Genomic DNA, 18,051 nt, shown 5'->3' on the forward strand with positions numbered 1-18,051 from the left:
GACTAGACTCATCTGAAATATAATGATAATCCATATAATTTATTTCCTTATTTCCCTGGACTTACTTTGAATTTATAAATAACTTTGTGTTTGCCCCTGTGTACCTGTCATTAGAATAATACAACCCATCTTCATAGCTGTACCTGGCAACATCTGTGGTCTCATCTCAAGCTCAGCTCCCATTACTTATAGGTATATTTTAGCTTACAAAATAATTTCATTTTGCCATTGCACTTAATTCTTGGCTGAAGAACACTAAATGAGAATAAGAAGAAATGGAAACTTTTAAAAATAATATTTATTCATAGAATGTGGATTTTTGATAGTTGAGCATTTCTATTTACATAACGTTATTTTTTATGGTTCAGCATGTCATTAAATACACAGGACTTGAATTCTATTTCTTAATTTGACCATTTTTCCTCATTACACTACCAGTAATGTAATACTATTGTAATTATACAGTATTTGCTAAATGCAGCAGGCTGTCTTTAAACTTCCTCTAAGAAAAAACAGATTCCAAGGACATTGTCCTGATAGTAACATCTGGCATAGCATGAAAACAGCTGAGCTTGTTATTCTCTATTAGAAGTCTAAAAACTAAGTTCTAACCTTTCTAGCCTTGCCTATATCACCACATATAGTCTTATTACACTGAGTTGTATGTTCAATATGAGAAGGGATGGTGACAGTTCAAGCTGATGTATAAGATACAGTATTTAATGATATAGCCTTAGTGCAGGGCTAGTCCTCAGCACACTTCAGCTAGTCAATAAGTCCCCCTCACCCACATAAACACACACCAAGATAAATAGACCAAGCTAATTGATTAAGAACTAACTAATAGATACCACATGCATAGTGGCCTTTATTATGGAAGATACTTTTCCTATATTGTTAAGTATAGGAACTTGAACCTAAAGACTCCTAAACTCTCTTCTCTGAGATATATTCTCATAAAAAAATTAGCTCCCACATATTGCCAGGATGTTAGTTTTATGGAAATAGATAAAATGACAAATACCTTAGTGAAAGATCATAATTTGGACCCAATTATATTTTTAAAATGTCAGTATATTTACTGATTTATTTTATGACTACTTCTCATTAACACTGAAAAAAATAATTCCAAAGGGTCTTGATTTTTCTTCTTAAATGCAATAAACTATGATTATATTTTAATGTAGTTCCACATTTAATTTAATATTAAATACAAAGTATGGTTTTATGAATATCTTTTCAAGAAAGGTGTAATCAAAGATGCTAGAGAAAGTGCCACAAAAAAAAATAACATCCATATTAGTGTTTAAAGAAACTAGTGGACACCTCCAGCTAACTTTTGAAGATGCCATTACAAAATATAGATGATTCCTGAATCCTGATTGGAAAGTGTGGTATTTAACAAGGAAAACAGAAGTTTGTTATTGGTGCCATTATCAAGAGAACTATAACGATTACATAATCCTGAGGAAACACTTTCCATGTTGAGGGGGGAAATGCTTGTGATGTTTGTAAACACACATTATCGCATATTTTTAATTGTCCCCAAGAGGTATTAACTCTCTACTCTTCAATCAGTTCATAAAGTAGTGACTCTTTGTCAACATTACATTATAATTTTACAATTTTGATGGAAGAATTATATGCTCAATCATATTTTGTTAAACTGTAAAATTACTCTATCACACTTGCACTCATCTAGTCCTTTATCTACTATTAAATTTTGCTTTAATGCATTCATTTGGAGGCAAGTTGAAAATATCAGTGCACTTCCCATAAATACTTAAACATTCAGTGCACAACTAGATAAAATATTTGTAATAGAGGTTCCTTGAGGTGAAATTTGTGCACTGTAAAATATAAACATCTTAAGTACATATTTTCTAAGTTTGGACAAATTCCTAGAACTGTAATACCAAGATATTATTCATAATAAAATTCATGACAGTATTCAAGAAGTTACTTTTTCCTTTAGCTGTCAGTTCTACCTAACTGTACATTTTCAGTTTGTCACAAAAAGTAGTAATGCCTCATTTACAAAAATAATAGGAATCTCGTCTTTTTATTGCAAATTAAGATGTCATCACACAAGAATATAGTCAGCTTATTTATTTAAACTTTAATTTCCATTATTGTTTTACCAAGTTTTTTTTTTTTTTTTTAAATTTGCCAGTGGCCTGGATAACCTAAGGAAATTAAATGTCACACTCCAAACATTTCTCTGGAAGAGAATTCTCTCAAAATTTTAATAGAACACACCAAAATTTTAAACACTTTTTTGCATTTGTTTATTTACTATAGGTGTGTACATGTACACATGTGTATGGGTCTATGTGCCCATCATAGAATACATGTAGAAATCAGCGAAAGCTGGAGTCAGTGCTTTTTTCCACCATGTGGATTCCCAGGATTGAACCAGAACCATCAGACTCATGAGGAAGCTACATCTCACTTGTCCTAAACATCAATTAATAAAATATGTGATACTTCTCAAAGGATCAAAGGATCATCATTTCTACATAGGAACGGCTTAAGGGACTATTTCTTGTAGACAGTTGTGATCCTTTTAATTGTAACACATTTCAGGGCCATCTACCAGCTCTGTACCTTGGTAATCTCTAGGACAATTTCATACTTGACCAGGAACATAATTTTTGAGTTTGTTGATGATTTTCACTATTACAATGTAACTAAAGTAAAATTTTGTGTAGTCATCAAGTAAAACTGATAGGGGAATTCATTAATTTTCCATTATAGTTCTTTTTTAAAAAGTGTGTGTGTGTGTGTGTGTGTGTGTGTGTGTGTGTGTGTGTGTGTGTGTGTGTGTGTGTGTACATATGGCACAGTTTACTACTGGAGTTCAGTTGATAGGTGTGGCTTGATTCTCTCTTTCTATTTTTGCCTCTGAGAATCAAGTTCAGGTTGCTTGCTTTATGGCAGGTAGCTTTTCCCTACCCAGAGTCCAAGGTTTTCAATAGGCAGATTTAATTCTACTAAACTTCCTTGTATGTGGGATATGCTCATACTTTTGATAATTTACTACACATACCAATATTGACAACGTGAATATTGTTCTATTATTATACTGTCGATCATTATTTTTCTCTGAACAAAAACAATTTATCATGAGAAATGGATCACAATTGTGCTTGCATGGCTTAAAATGTTCCACTAGAAAAAATATTTCAGCTTATAATATATGATACTTCAAATGTATGTATTTGAATTGCATTGCAAGGTATCTTTAAATTTTCACACAAATGTATAGATCTTTGTATGTACATTTTCTCTACATATGCACACACATATGCATATTATGTCCATTTCATATGTATCAACAGAATGTATCAGTAGAGTTGATATTGGATTTATCAATAGAGTGTAAAGTACATATATGTGGATAAAAGCCTGCAGAACTGTGAGAAGTATGCTTTTCTATGTCATTATACCTGATGTGTGTAACTGATAAACCCTCATTTACTTATAAGAATCATCATAATTTCCACAGCATCTGCAAATAGCTTTTAGCTTGAGAGAGTGTACCACGCAGCACTTTTTCATGAACTACTAAGGCAAAATTATCCACTTAATGATGTTCTAGAATGTTAGACACAATGTTCTAAGGGCAGATCATTTTTGATAATGGACTGTGAGGTCATTCTTTTCTTGTTACCATTGTGCCAAGGTGGGAATTGAAGTTTTCCTAGCTGCTGATAAAGTCTCAGATGCTACATTCTTTCTCCCTGCCAGTATCTTAACTTACTGTCATTTCTTATTGGAAATAGAATTTCTCATCTGTCATTAAAGTTCCCTTGAGTTTAAAATGGCTTCAGACTTCTCAGTTACTGATCTCATATGACTACCACATTGCTGCTGGACATCATTCTAGTGATTTCTCTGTGTTGTTGTTCTGTTTCTCTTTTTGGGATAAGCTTCTCAAAGCTGGCCTAAACTCAGTTTAGTTTTCAACAGTTGCCTGTAGATTCTATTGTGAAGTTGTTTCTATCAATCAAGTAAATTTAAAGCTAATGGCTATAAAGTAGATTTTTCTTAGTCCTCTAGATTAAAAAAAATGATAAAATGAGTTGCAGGTTGATTATTCTGATTTTCACTAGGAGTGTGCAAATTGCAAGTGTTCAATTAACAGATACTGAATTTTAGTTGTGAGACATCTAAATAATAGAAGATATATAAGTTATTTTTCAAAAAATTTAACAGGACAACTATGGGAGTATTTTAGTTCATTTAACATTTTACATGAAATGCTCTTTTGACTACTAGGATAACTGTACTGCCCAGGGTGCCCCATTACTGGCGTCTTTTGTAAGTGACAAATCTCCTTATTTTTATATAGTAAGTATATTTTGACTTATATTAAACCTTACCCATTATTTTTTAATTTTTTATTTCTCTCGTCATGTAATAATCAATATTTTATTTTATGTCTTAATACAGTTTAATTGAGATTTAAGCTACAAAGCTGTAAGTCCATGCATTTCATGTTTTTTAAAGGCACATTAGCTGTTAAGCAGCAAATTAATAATCATATATTGTTATTTAGCTATTATATCTTCTTCCTGACTAGCTACTATACATATCTCTGAGTACTAAAAGCTTTTGATTGCCTATAATAAGATCTACTTAAAAAGGTATATTTAACAATAGTTGATTTATTGATTTGAGGATTGATTAAAATTAATTAGAAGCCTTACAACTCACTCAGTGCATTGAAAATAGGTTTTGCATTGAGTGTATAGATAGGGTAAAGATTTATTTTCTCATTGCTTTGACAGCTCCTGATGATGATGTAATTCTGGGAATCTTAAGGTTGAATCAGTTGCTTTCAAATACTCATTAAATCTATACTTCACTAGTCTGTGGTCTCTTATACTTCTTTCTGGCAGAGGAAAAAAGTATTTTCTAGCTCTCTTAAGGAAGGCTTTAGTTTAGTACTGAATCTTGTAAGATGAATAACAATATCATTTATTTATCTTTTATTTATTTTCTCCAAGCTTCATATTTCATTTGAGTTATGATTATCTAAGTAAAACACAATGTCTGGCGTGAAGTCTCAAGTCAAGCCCAGGAAACTAATGTGATTACATGTTAGGTCTTGAAAGCAAAGTATTGCTGTCATTTATAGAATGCAAATGATTCTGTTAACAGTGTTTAGTCTCTGGTAGGTGGTTACAATAGCATTCAGTTTACTGGAGATTAGTTGGAGAAGGACTGGACTGGTACATTTCCCCTGACACTTGGCAAGCTTCCCAAGTACACTGATCCTTCAGCTCCTTACTAGTAACAAAGCATCAGTTTTTAACTTTTGTTTTGTTTTGTTTTGTTTTGCTGGAGCTGAGGACCGAACCCAGGACCTTGAGCTTGCTAGGCAAGCACTCTACCACTGAGCTAAATCCACAACCGCAGTTTTTAAATACTATGTATGGATCAAGGGATAACTGATTATTTCACAGGATGGCCAAATGAATGTCATTCAAGACCATTATAGGTACTTGAAACCATAGAAACCCTACTTATACTATACAAGTTCCTAAACATACACAAATACATTGAAGTTTAACCTTGGAATAGAAAGTTATATGTATATATTATTTCTCAAAACATCTAATTCTGCTAAATTCACATCCCACCTTGAATTATATGAACTGATTCATATACATGAAACAGGATAAATGAGATAGTCATTGACCATAGGAAATTTAACTAAGCATTGTGATATTGTTATTGATTAGCAATATATATTTGATATTGATATTTCTTTGATACAAACAATCTATTTGATTAGTAAAGTATCTCCTAAGTGACTAACAAGCAGATAATATATACAGTGTAGATAGATTACAGAAAAATGATATAACCCATATTCTAGTCAAATGCAGTGGGATATGCAAGGACTATTAATCATTGTTATTTATGAAAATTTTTACTTCAAATTTTATTTTTCTAATACGGATATTTGTGTTTCAATTTTACATATCAGCCATGGGTTTCCCTGTCCTCCCCCCTCCCGCCCCCGCCCCTGTTGTTCCCCTATCGCCTCCCCCAATTCCCATCTCATCCAGGGCAAAGACTCCCCTAGGGATTCAGCTCAACATGGTGGATTCAGTCCAGGCAGGTCTGGTCCCCTCCTCTCAGGCTGAGCAAAGTGTTCCTACATAAGCCACAGGTTCCAAACTGCCACCTCATGCAACAAGGACATTCCCGGTTCCACTGCCTGGGTGCCAACCAAACAGTTCAAGCTATTCAACTGTCTTACTTATCCAGAGGGCCTGATCTGGTTGGGGGATCCACAGCTTTTGGTTCATAGTTCATGTATTTCCATTAGTTTGGCTATTTGTCCCTGTGCTTTTTCCAATCTTGGTCTCAACAATTCTCGCTCATACAATCCCTCCTCTTTCTCACCAATTGGACTCCTGGAGCTCCACCTGGGGCCTGGCAGAGAATCTCTCATTTACTTCCATCAGATATTGGATGAGAGTTCTAGCATGACAGTTAGGGTGTTTGACCATCCGATCATCAGACTAGGTCAGTTTGGACTTACTCTTGACCATTGCCAGTAGTCTACAGTGGAGGTATCCTTGTGGATTTCTGGGGGCCTCTCTAACATTTTGCTTCTTCCTGTTCTCATATGGTCTTCATTTATCATGGTCTATCATTGTGGATTTCTGGGGGCCTCTCTAGCACTTTGCTTCTTCCTATTCTCATGTGGTCTTCATTTATCATGGTATGTTATTCCTTGTTCTCCCTTTCTGTTTTGATCCAGCTGGGCTCTCCTGCTACCCTAAGCTCTGTTTCCTTTGAACCTTGCCCTTCATTTCCCTCACTCTTGTCCAGGTTATTCATATAGATTTCATCCATTTCTCTGTCATTAGGTGATGCCTGTGTCTTTCTTAGGGTCCTGTTTTCTAGGTAGCCTCCCTGGAGTTGTGAGAAGCAGTCTACTCATCTTTGTTTTACATCTATTAACTTCCTATGAGTGAGTACATACCATGTTTGTTTTTCTGAGTCTGGGTTACCTCACTCAGGATGATTTTTTTCTAGATCCATCCTTTTGCCTGCAAACCTCATGATGTCATGATGAGTAGTACTCCATTGTGTATATGTACCACATTTTCTTTATCAGTTGAAGGGCATCTAGGTTATTTCCAGGTTCTGGCTGTTAAAAACAATGCTGATATGAACATAGCTGAGCAAATGCCCTTTGGTATGATTGAGCATTCCTTGGGTATAAGCCCAAAAGTAGTATAGCTGGGTCTTGGGGGAGATGGATTCCCAATTTTCTAAGGAAGTACAATATTGATTTCCAAAGTAGCTGTATAATCATGCATTCCCCCCAGCACTGGAGGAGAGTTCCCCTTGCTTCACATTCTATCCAGCATAGGCTGTCTTCAGGGTTTTTGATCTTAGCCACTCTGACAGGTGTAAGGTGGTATCTCAGAGTCATTTTGATTTGCATTTCCCAGATAATTAGGGATGTTGAGCAATTCCTTAAATGTCTTTCAGCCATTTGAGTTTCCTTTGTTGAGAATTCACTATTTAGTTCTATAGCCCATTTCTTAATTGGACTGTTGGGCATTTTGTTGTCTAATTTCTTGAGTTCTTTATATATTTTGGATATCAGCCCTCTGTCAGATGTGGGGTTGGTGAAGACCTTTTCTCATTCTGTAGGCTGTCACTTTGTCTTGTTGACCGTGTCCTTTGCTCTACAAAAGCTTCTCAGTTTCCACAGGTCCCATTGATTGATTGTTTCTCTCAGTGTCTGTGCTACTGGTGTTATATTTAGAAAGTAATCTCTGGTGCCAATGCTTTTAAGACTACTTCCTACTTTCTCTTCTATCAGGTTCAGAGTAACTGGATTTATGTTGAGGTCTTTGATCCACTTGGACTTAGGTTTTGTGCATGGTGACAGATATGGATTTATTAGCAGCCTTCTACACGTTGACATCCAGTTATGCCAGTACCATTTGTTGAAGATGCTTTCTTTTTTCCATTGTAGAATTTTGTCTTCTTTGTCAAAAGTTATATGTTCATATGTGTGCGAGTTAATATCAGGGTCTTCAATTCGACTCCTTTGGTCCACATGTCAGTTTTTGTGCCAGTACCAAGCTGTTTTTATTAATGTAGCTCTATAGTAGAACTTGAGGAAGGGGACAGTGCTGCCTCCAGAGGCTGTTTATTGTACAGGATTCTTTTTGCTATCCTGGGTTTTTTGTTTTTCCATATGAAGTTGAGCATTATTCTTTCCAGATCAGTGAAGAATTGTGTTGGTATTTTGATGGGGATTGCACTGAATTTATAGATTGCTTTTGGTAAGATCTCCATTTTTACTATGTTCATCCTGCCTATCCACGAGCATGAGAGATCTTTCCATTTTCTGACATCTTCTTCAATTTCTTTTTTCAGGGACTTAAAGTTCTTGTCATATAGGTCCTTCCCTTGCTTAGTTAGAGGAACCCCAAGGTATTTTATATCATTTGTGGCTATTGTAAAGGGTGATGTATCTCTGATTTCCTTCTCAGCCTGTTTGTCTATTGTATATAGGAGGGCTACTGATTTTTTTTGAGTTGATCTTGTATCTTATTATGTTGCTGAAGGTGTTTATATGCTGTATCAGTTGCTTGGTTGAATTTTTGGGGTCACTCATGTATACTATCATGTCATCTGCAAATAAAGAAAGCCTGGTTTCTTCCTTTCCAATTTGTATCCCCTTAATCTCCTTTTGTTGTCTTATTGCTCTGGCTAGAACTTCAAGTTCTAACCTTGCCTTGTTCCTGATTTTAGGGGAATAGCTTTGAATTTCTCTCCATTTAATTTGATGTTGTCTGTTGGCTTGCTGTAAATTTCCTTTATTATGTTTAAGTATGTTCCCCATATTCTTGATTGCTCCAAGACCTTTATCATGATGGGGTGTTGGATTTTGTCAAATGCATTTTCTGCATCTAGTGAGATGATCATGGTTTTTTTTTTCCTTTAAGTTTGTTTATACAATGTATTACATTGATGGACTTTTGTATGTTGAACCACCCTTGCATCCCTAGAATGAAGCCTACTTGATCATGCTGGATAACTGTTTTGATGTTTCCTTGGAGCCTGTTTGCCAGTATTTTATTGAATATTTTTGCATCAATATTCATGAGGGAGATTGGTGTGTACCTCTGTTTCTTTGTTGCATCTTTGTCGGTTTAGGAATCAGGATAATTGTAGCCTCATAGAAGGAGTTTGGTAACATTCCTTCTGCTTCTATTGTGTGGAACAATTTAAAGAGTATTGGTATTAAGTCTTCTTTGAAGATCTGGTAGAATTCTGCACTGAAACCATCTGGTCCTGGGCTTTTTTTGGTTGGGAGACTTTTAATGACTGATTCTATTTCCTTAGGGGTTATTGGACTATTTAAATGGTTTATCTGGTCTTGATTTAACTTAGGTATGTGGTACCTATCCAGAAAATTATCCATTTCTTTTAGATTTTCCAGTGCTGTGGAGTAGAGTTTTTTGAAGTATGACCTGATGATTCTCTGGATTTCCTCATTGTCTGTTGTTATGTCCCCCTTTTCATTTCTGATATTGTTAATTTGGATGCTCTCTCTCTCTTTCTTTTGGTTAGTTTGGATAAGGGCTTGTCTATCTTGTTGATTTTCTCAAAGAACCAACTCTTTGTTTCATTAAATTTTTGTATTTTTCTATTTATTTCTAATTTATTGATTTCAGCTCTCAATTTGATAATTTCCTGGCATGTATTCTTCCTGGGAGACTTTGCTTCTTCTTTTTCAAGGGCTTTCAGGTGTGCTGTCAAGTCACTAGCATGAGATTTCTCCAGCTTCTTTATGTGGGCATTCAGTGCTATGAATTTCCCTCTTAACACTGCCTTTATAGTATCCCATAAGTTTGGGTATGTGGTGAATTCATTTTCATTGATCTCTAGGAAGTCTTTAATTTCTTTCTTCATTTCTTCCTTAACCCATTGGTGATTCAGTTGAGCATTGTTCAGTTTCTATGAGATAGTAGGATTTCTGTAGTTTTTTCTGTTGTTGAAATCTAACTTTAAACCATGGTGGTCTGATAGAACACAGTGGGTTATTCCAATTGTTTTGTGTCTGTTGAGATTTGGTTTGTGGCCAAGTATGTGGTTGATTTTAGAGAAGGTTCCATGGGGTGCTGAGAAGAAGGTATATTCTTTTTTGTTTGGGTGGAATGTTCTGTAGATATCAATTAAGTCCATTTGTGCCATAACATCAGTTAAGTCCATTATGTCTCTGTTAAGTTTCAATTTGGCTGGTCTATCCAGAGGTGAAAGTTGGGTGTGGAAGTCTCCCACTATTAATGTGTGAGGTTTTATATGTGATTTAAGCTTTAGTAATGTTTCTTTTACATATGTGGGTGCCCTTATGTTTGGGGCATAAATGTTAAGAATTGAGACTTCATCTTGGTGGATCTTTCCTGTGATGAGAATGTAATGTCCTTCATCATCTGTTTTGATTGATTTTAGTTTGACGTCTATTTTGCTGGATATTAGGATGGCTACACCAGCTTGCTTCTTAAGACCATTTGATTGGAAAGTCTTTTCCCAGCCTTTTATTCTTAGGAGGTGTCTGTCTTTGAATTTGAGGTGTGGTTCTTGTATGCAGCAGAAAAATGGGTCCTGTTTTCGTATCCATTCTGTTAGTCTGTGTCTTTTTATAGGTGAATTAAGTCCATTGATATTAAGGGATATTAATGACCACCTATTGTTCATTCCTGTTGTTATTTTTATTTTATTGGTGGTAGTGTGTGTGCACTTCTCTTCTTTGGGGTTTACTGCTGTGGTGCTATCTATTGCCTGTGTGTTCATGGGTGTATCTGCCTTCCTTAGGTTGGAATTTTCCTTCTAGTGCTTTCTGTTGGGCTGGGTTTGTGGATAAGTATTGTTTAAATCTGGTTTTGTCTTGGGAGGTCTTGTTCACTCCATCTATGATAATTGAAATTTTTGCTGGATATATTAGTCTAGGCTGGCATCCATGGTCTCTTATTGTCTGCATTATATCTGTCCAGGTCCTTCTGGCTTTCAAATCTCCATTGAGAAATCGGCTGTTATTCTGATGGGCTTGCCTTTATAAGTCACTTGGCCTTTTTCCTTTGCTACCCTTAATATTCTTTCTTTATTCTGTATGTTTAGTTGTTTAATTATTATGTGGCAAGGGGACTTTTTGGGGGGGTCTAGTCTGTTTGGTGTTCTATAGGCTTCTTGTATCTTCATAGGCATTTCCTTCTTTAAGTTGGGAAAGTTTTCTTCTATGATCTTGTTAAATATATTTTCTGTGCCTTTGAGTTGGTATTCTCCTTCCTCTATCCCTATTATTCGTAGGTTTGGTCTTTTCATGGTGTCCCAAATTTCTTGGACATTTTGGGTCATGACTTTGTTGGTTTTAGTGTTTTCTTTGACTGATGAATCTTTTTCTTCTACTGTATCTTCAACACCAGAGATCCTCTCTTCCATCTTTGCATTCTGTTGGTTATACTTGCCTCTGAAGTTCCTGTTTGTTTACTCAGATTTTCTATTTCCAGCATTCCTTCTGCTAGTGTCTTCTTCATTTTTTCTCTTTCCCTCTTCAGGTCTTGGATTGTCTCCCTTGGTTTTTCATGATTTTCTTTCAAGGACTTATTGTTTTCTTCTCTTCTGCTTTAATTGTCCTTTCCTCTAGTTTTTTTTTTTTATAGCGTTCTTCCCATTTTTTGTTTGTCTGTTCCTCTACTTTATTTTTGATTTCTTCTATATAAGGCTCTAGCCTCTTCGTGATGTTACTTATAAGGTTTTCTTCTTCTTCTTCTTCTTCTTCTTCTTCTTCTTCTTCTTCTTCTTCTTCTTCTTCTCCTTCTTCTTCTCCTCCTCCTCCTCCTTCCATTCTGTGATGTTCAGGTCTAGCTGTTGGAGAAGGGCTAGGTTCTGGTGATGCTGTATTGCCTTCACGTCTGCCCATCTCCTCTTGGGTTCATTCTTGGTCTTATCAGTTTACTTGGTCCAGACAGAGGTGACAGATTTAGGGAGCCTCTCTCTGGTCCAGTTGGAAGCTCTGTGCCAGATGGGAGCACTGGTCCAGATGAGAATTCTGGCCAGATAGGAGCTGGGGGACTGGACTCTGAGTCTTGGGAAGTCCCTAGGGTCTCCTTATTTTGTCCAGATGGGAGCTCCTCTTGTCCGTATGGGAGTTCCTCTGGTCTCTTGTCCAGATGGGAGTTCCTCTGGTCTCTGCTCCAGATGGGAGTTCCAGGGCAGGATGGAAGCTGGGGGCTGTTCTCTGATTCTCATGAAGGGGCTGGGTTCTCAGGCAGATGGATGTGGGGGCATGGTGTGGAGACTGCACGGTCTGCCTGTAGTCTTGAAAAAGGGGAGCCTTCCTGCAGGTCCCACTGATTGGCCGGAAACTGGGGCCAAGTTGGGCAGTTCCTCCCAGGATGGCCTGTGTCCAGTGGTGGGACCCAGGGGCAGTTGCCTCTCTGACTATAACCCCAGGCACTCACCTCTGGTCCAGATGGGACTTGGGGGTTGGTCTCTGAGTCTCAGGAAGTGGCTGGGGTCTTGGGCAAATGGGTGTGGGGGCAGGGTTTGGAGACTGCAGGGTCTGCCTGTAGTCTTAGAAAAGGGGAGCCTTCCTGCAGGGCCTGGGGATTGGCCGGAAACTGGGGCCAAGTTGGGCAGTTCCTCCAGGGATGGGATGTGTCCAGCAGTGGGACCCAGGGACAGTTGCCTCTCTGGCTGTCTTTTATTTCTTAATGAACAATAAATCTTTTTTTTTAAATGCCATATTTTTCAACAAGGTACCCTATTTCATATGATTATTCATATGATTATAAATATCTTGGTTGCTTACTTGTTTTATTTTTCTCTTTCTCTTCACCACATGGTAATACTTTACTTTGGCTAGCAATCAATAAAGAAAGATCAGTGGTTATTCCAAAGCCTGCATTCATAGCACCATGTTTACTTTAATGTAAAATTATACAATGCTTTATATTTTAAACTAATACCTATGTTCAAAATAGCTTAAAATTTCTTTCAATCTAGTGATTACTGCAATGGTTAGAAAGATACGTAATACTGCAGAACAAAATCACTGTTGTTCCTGTTTTCATTTTGCTTGCTTATTTTTTTCTTCTTTCTGTTATGAAATACAGGACTGGGGAGATATCACAGTCAGTATATAAAGAACCATAGGACAAGGAAGTGTTCTCTGCCTTCTGTCCATGACAGGGGATCTACACCTATGGAATCTCAATAGCATGACTGCCTAAACAAGATCCAAACGATTCTAGAATTGGATTTCAGAAATCTCCTGTGGCTTACCCATAGACAAAGAACTATAGGAAACTAATGAATGCTGAGAAAGTGAGAATTAATCTTCCCCAAGAATGAGCCCACATTTTGTTGTCTAATACCAATTGATCAGCCTTAGAAACAAGACAGTAGTATCAGGAAAAACTAGAAGGATTATATATGTTTTATTTACATATAACAATAGTGGTTAAAAAGACAAGGCCAACAATTTGGTACTGAGGTGGGTGTCAGATATAGGAAGGGAAGAAGGAAAGAAGGAAATGATCATATTATATTTTAATTAAATTTTAACCTTGATTACAAGGTTCTTAGTTCAGTCCTCAGATCACATGAAAAAAACAAATCTAATGGCATATAGTCCAAAAATGAAGTTGGGAGAAATGAGGCAGATTTGGGGGCTGACTGATTAGTCAGCCTAGCCTACTTAGAGAACTCCAGATCAGTGAGAGACCATTTAAAAAAAATAGGTGCACAGCCCTTGATCAAAACATTAGCTTGTCCTCTGCCTTACACACATAAACACACATATGTACACCATGGACATGTTGAGTATCCATGTACTTGCACACATATGTACATGCATGTGCACAACTGTACATACTCAAAAACCAATTCAGTTTTCAAATAAGTTTGCATTTGCTAATTTGGTTCATGTGCATTCAGGCTTCTGAATGAGACTTTGGCCAATTTTTGTGCATAATTTCAGTTTTTATATACCTAACATTACTGTGCAAATGTTTGCCATGTTTAATCTCTAGCTTCTTTAGTTGACAAGCTCTATAGTGAATGAGATGTTTGTCTTTTATTTATGGTCCTGTGAATGTGTTCAGTCACTGAAAGCAGAACCGGTTTACAGCTCTTCCTTATTTTGATCTGCATTCCTTATCTGAATAACTGTAATAAAATAGGACAAAACAGATTTTGATGGGCAGTTTCATTCCAGCCCATCTGTTCATCTTTGCTGGAAAGCAGAAACCTGGGCTGATTTGTCCCATGCTTGTAGGCTGCTTTTAATGTAGAGCATAGTGATGAGAACAAGGTATCTCATTTACTTTCATTTCTACCACCGTTCTTTGGACATCTCTTCCTCCTCCCTTCACTGAGGACTATAGCCACACTGAGACCTGGAGATAAGAGTCAAAATGTTGGTGGAACAGAGCAGGTCCTCTTTTCTAGGTGATTCTGAAGCACAGTGCCAGTGGCATGCCTACACTATACTCCACTCTGTTTGAAATTCAAACATTAGAGAGACTGTGTTTGTGCTCCAAGTTCAAATGTCAAGGGTGAAAAATATGAAGTGAGATTGTAACTGTGAGTGAGCAGGTAGTCAGCTTAATACCAGAGCTGATCACAATTCAGGAAATAAATCTGCTGTTTGCAGCCCTGTTACTGTGAACTGCAGTTCACCAATTAGAGGCTTCCTGGGATTGAAAAGCAATGCAACTGTTGACAACGACCTAAGTCTTAAGAATGGAAAGGAGGTAAAGGTAAGACATAGCCACCCCTTTAATTTCCTGAAAACGTTCATCAGATCTGCTTCATTTGAGTAAAATACAAAGTAAAGCAATCGTCTTGTGATCCGTGGGTCATGAATTTATCCTCCAGGATGGTCTTGCACATCTTATAATATTTTATTTGAATGTAAACATAATTACTGGACAGTAAATAATGATTTTCCTTCCCCATTGATTACTTAGAGCATGGTGTGAGATGCATTGATCTGTACAAACCTAGCTTAAAACAGAGCAGATGGGTATGTAAAGGTCTACTCAAAATCAATATGAATTAGATTTTTGCTCCCAAACAACATGAGTTATAAGTTAGAATGATTATTTTCTTTAACTGAATGTGGTAGAATGCTGTCTAAAGCAATCTGTTATGTTGGACTGAATGAAAGCATGGCCATAAATCTGAAAAAAAAATCCCACAAAAAGTGTTCTGAAGGAAATATATTTTGATGAGTGTAGATATAAATATCATATATAGGGACCATATTTTGTTTCTAAAAATCCTGTTAATTAAAATGAAACTCTGGGGAAATGTGAGTAATAAGAAAGTTGTTTATCTTGTGTTACTTTCTATTACAGTGGCTACTCTTCTTTCATGATGGCATGTTTGCAGAGATTTGTGTATATGCTGCAGTAGTTCAATTCTGCCCTCCCCTAAACACAACAGTGGATGACTTCAGTTAAGGGAAGATCATTAACATTTATGTCCTTGTTTATTGCTCTTGCTTACAATGTAAAGTAAACGACAATACATGTACAGTTCATTGCTTCTATATTCAGGCTTCTTTACTTTGATTTGAAAACAGTCCAGCTATTCATGTTTCTGGATATTTAGCAATAGGAAGTATTTTGCCCAACACCCTTGCTAACCAGTGTTGGATGTTTGGAAAGACCAGACAACAGAGGATGGCTTTAGATAATATGCAATCGCTTGGATTTTACGTTAAAAGGTATCATTTCATTGAACATGTGAAAAACATTCTAAAATGATTGTGAGTTTTCATCATTCAATTGAAAATTGCCATCAGATGGTTGTGTTTATGATGTCATGTCCATATGTACATGGATCATGATTTGTCATGGTGTGCCTATATGACTATATATATATATATATATATATATATATATATATACATACACACACACACACACACACACACACACACACACACATACATATGGGTGTTTTCTCTTTATTTGTTTTCACCTGTTTATTTAACCTGTATTTTAAAATATTTTAGCTAGGCATGATGGATTATGTCTATAATCCCCATACTTTAAAGGCTCAAACAGATGGATTCATACTGAGATAATATCACAAGCTTATTTTTTTTAAAGTACTCTATGTGCATTCAGTTGCCAAGGTCAGCAGTATACCTTTTAAGTTTTGCTTCAAGAGTATATTAACTCTCCACTCCTATGTCAGAACTTAGTTATAGTGGATCTTCATCATCTGTTTCTTCCACAAAATATAACATTGTTGAACTATATTGAGGATATTATGCTGATTGGGCCAAGTGAGCAGAAGGGAGTAAGCACTTTGGACTTATTGGTAACACATAATGCACTTCAGAGGATGGGAAATAAATCCAAACACAATTCAAGGGTCTTCTATCTCAGTGGAATTCTTGGGAGTTCAGTGGTGTGGACCATGCAGAGATAATCCTTGTATTGCAGAGGATAAGTTAATACACCTAGCCCCTCTCATCACCAAGGAAGAAGCACAATATTTAGCCAGCCTATCTGGATTCTGGAGACAGCACATTCCTCACTCAGGTTTGTTACTCCAGCCCATATACCAAGTAACTCAGAAAGGTGCTAGTTTTGTGTGACGCCTGGAGCAAGAGAAGGGTTTTCAACAGGTCCAGGCTGCTGTGCAGGCTGCTCTACCACTTGGACCATATGATGTAGCAGGCCATGTGGTACCTGAGGTGTTAGTGGCAGATAGAGATGCTGTTTGGAGCTTTTGGCAGGCCCTTGTACGTGAAACACAGAAGAAACCCTTGAGATTTTGGAGAAAAGCTCTACCATCATCTGCAAACAACTGTTCTCCCTTTGAAAGACAGCTCTTGACCTATTATTGGGCCTTGGTGGAAAGTGAAGTTTGACAATGGGCTACTAAGTTACCATGCAACCTGAGCTGCCCATGGGAGTTGGATGTTATCTGATCCACCAAATCTTAAAGGAGGATGTACATGGCAGCAATTCATTATCAAGTGGAAGTGGTATATATGTGATCCAGCCTGAGCAGGTCCTGAAGACACAAGCAAATTATGTGAAGTTGCTCAAATGTCTATGATTTTTATTCCAGTTATATTGTCATCTGATGCCAAGCATTATAACCCTTTTTGAGGACATCTCTGAAAGACACCAGTGAAGGGAAATTGTCACAGTGGGCAGAACTTCAGGCAGTACACATGAAAATTCATTTTCTTTGGAGGTAGAAATGGCCAGATATGGAGTTGTGCACTGATTCATTGGCTGTAGCCAATGAATTGGCTGGATGGTCAAGGACTTGTAAAGAACATTATTGGAAATTTGGTGAGAAGGAAGTATTGGTGAAGTATGTGAATAGATCTCTCCCAAAGTGAAAGATGTGAAGACAATTGTGTCTCGTAAATGCTCATCAAAAGATGACTTCAGCTGAAGAGAAGTTCAATAACCAACAAGATAGGATGACACATTCAGTGGACAGTCATTGTCCTTGGGCCCATGAACCAACATTGCCATGGTGGCAGAGATGGGTTTATATAAGGACTCAACAACATGGACTTCCACTCACCAAGGCTGTCTGGCTACAGCTTTTTCTGAGTGCCATATCTGCCAACACCAGAGACCAACACTGATATCCAGATGTGGCACCATGGTAACCCCAAGGTAACCAACTAGCTACATTGGACCACTTCTTCCACAGAAAGGACAATGTTTTGTCCTTACTGGAGTAGATATTTGTTCTCATCATGGATTTGTCTGCCTTGTACACAATGTTTCTGCCAAAACCACCATACATGAACTTATAGAAGCCTTATCTACCTACATGATATTCCACAGCACTGCTTCTGACCAAGGAACAAACACACTTCACAGCCAGAGAAGTGCAACAGTGGGCTCACAACCATGGAACCCACTGTTCTTACCATGCTCTCCATCGTCTTGACACAGCTGGCATGATAGAAAGATGGAATGGCCTTTTGCACACACAGTTACAGAGCCAATT

General features: G+C 37.1%; 1 protein-coding gene across 4 annotated transcripts in view; it reads left to right on the forward strand.

The window, feature by feature from the left end:
• Window positions 1-18,051, forward strand: part of Galnt13 (polypeptide N-acetylgalactosaminyltransferase 13) — a 597,204-nt gene that overhangs the window by 465,262 nt on the left and 113,891 nt on the right. The window lies entirely within an intron of this gene.

Source organism: Onychomys torridus, chromosome 4 (genome assembly GCF_903995425.1).
Source record: "Onychomys torridus chromosome 4, mOncTor1.1, whole genome shotgun sequence".
NCBI classification, from domain to species: domain Eukaryota; kingdom Metazoa; phylum Chordata; class Mammalia; order Rodentia; family Cricetidae; genus Onychomys; species Onychomys torridus.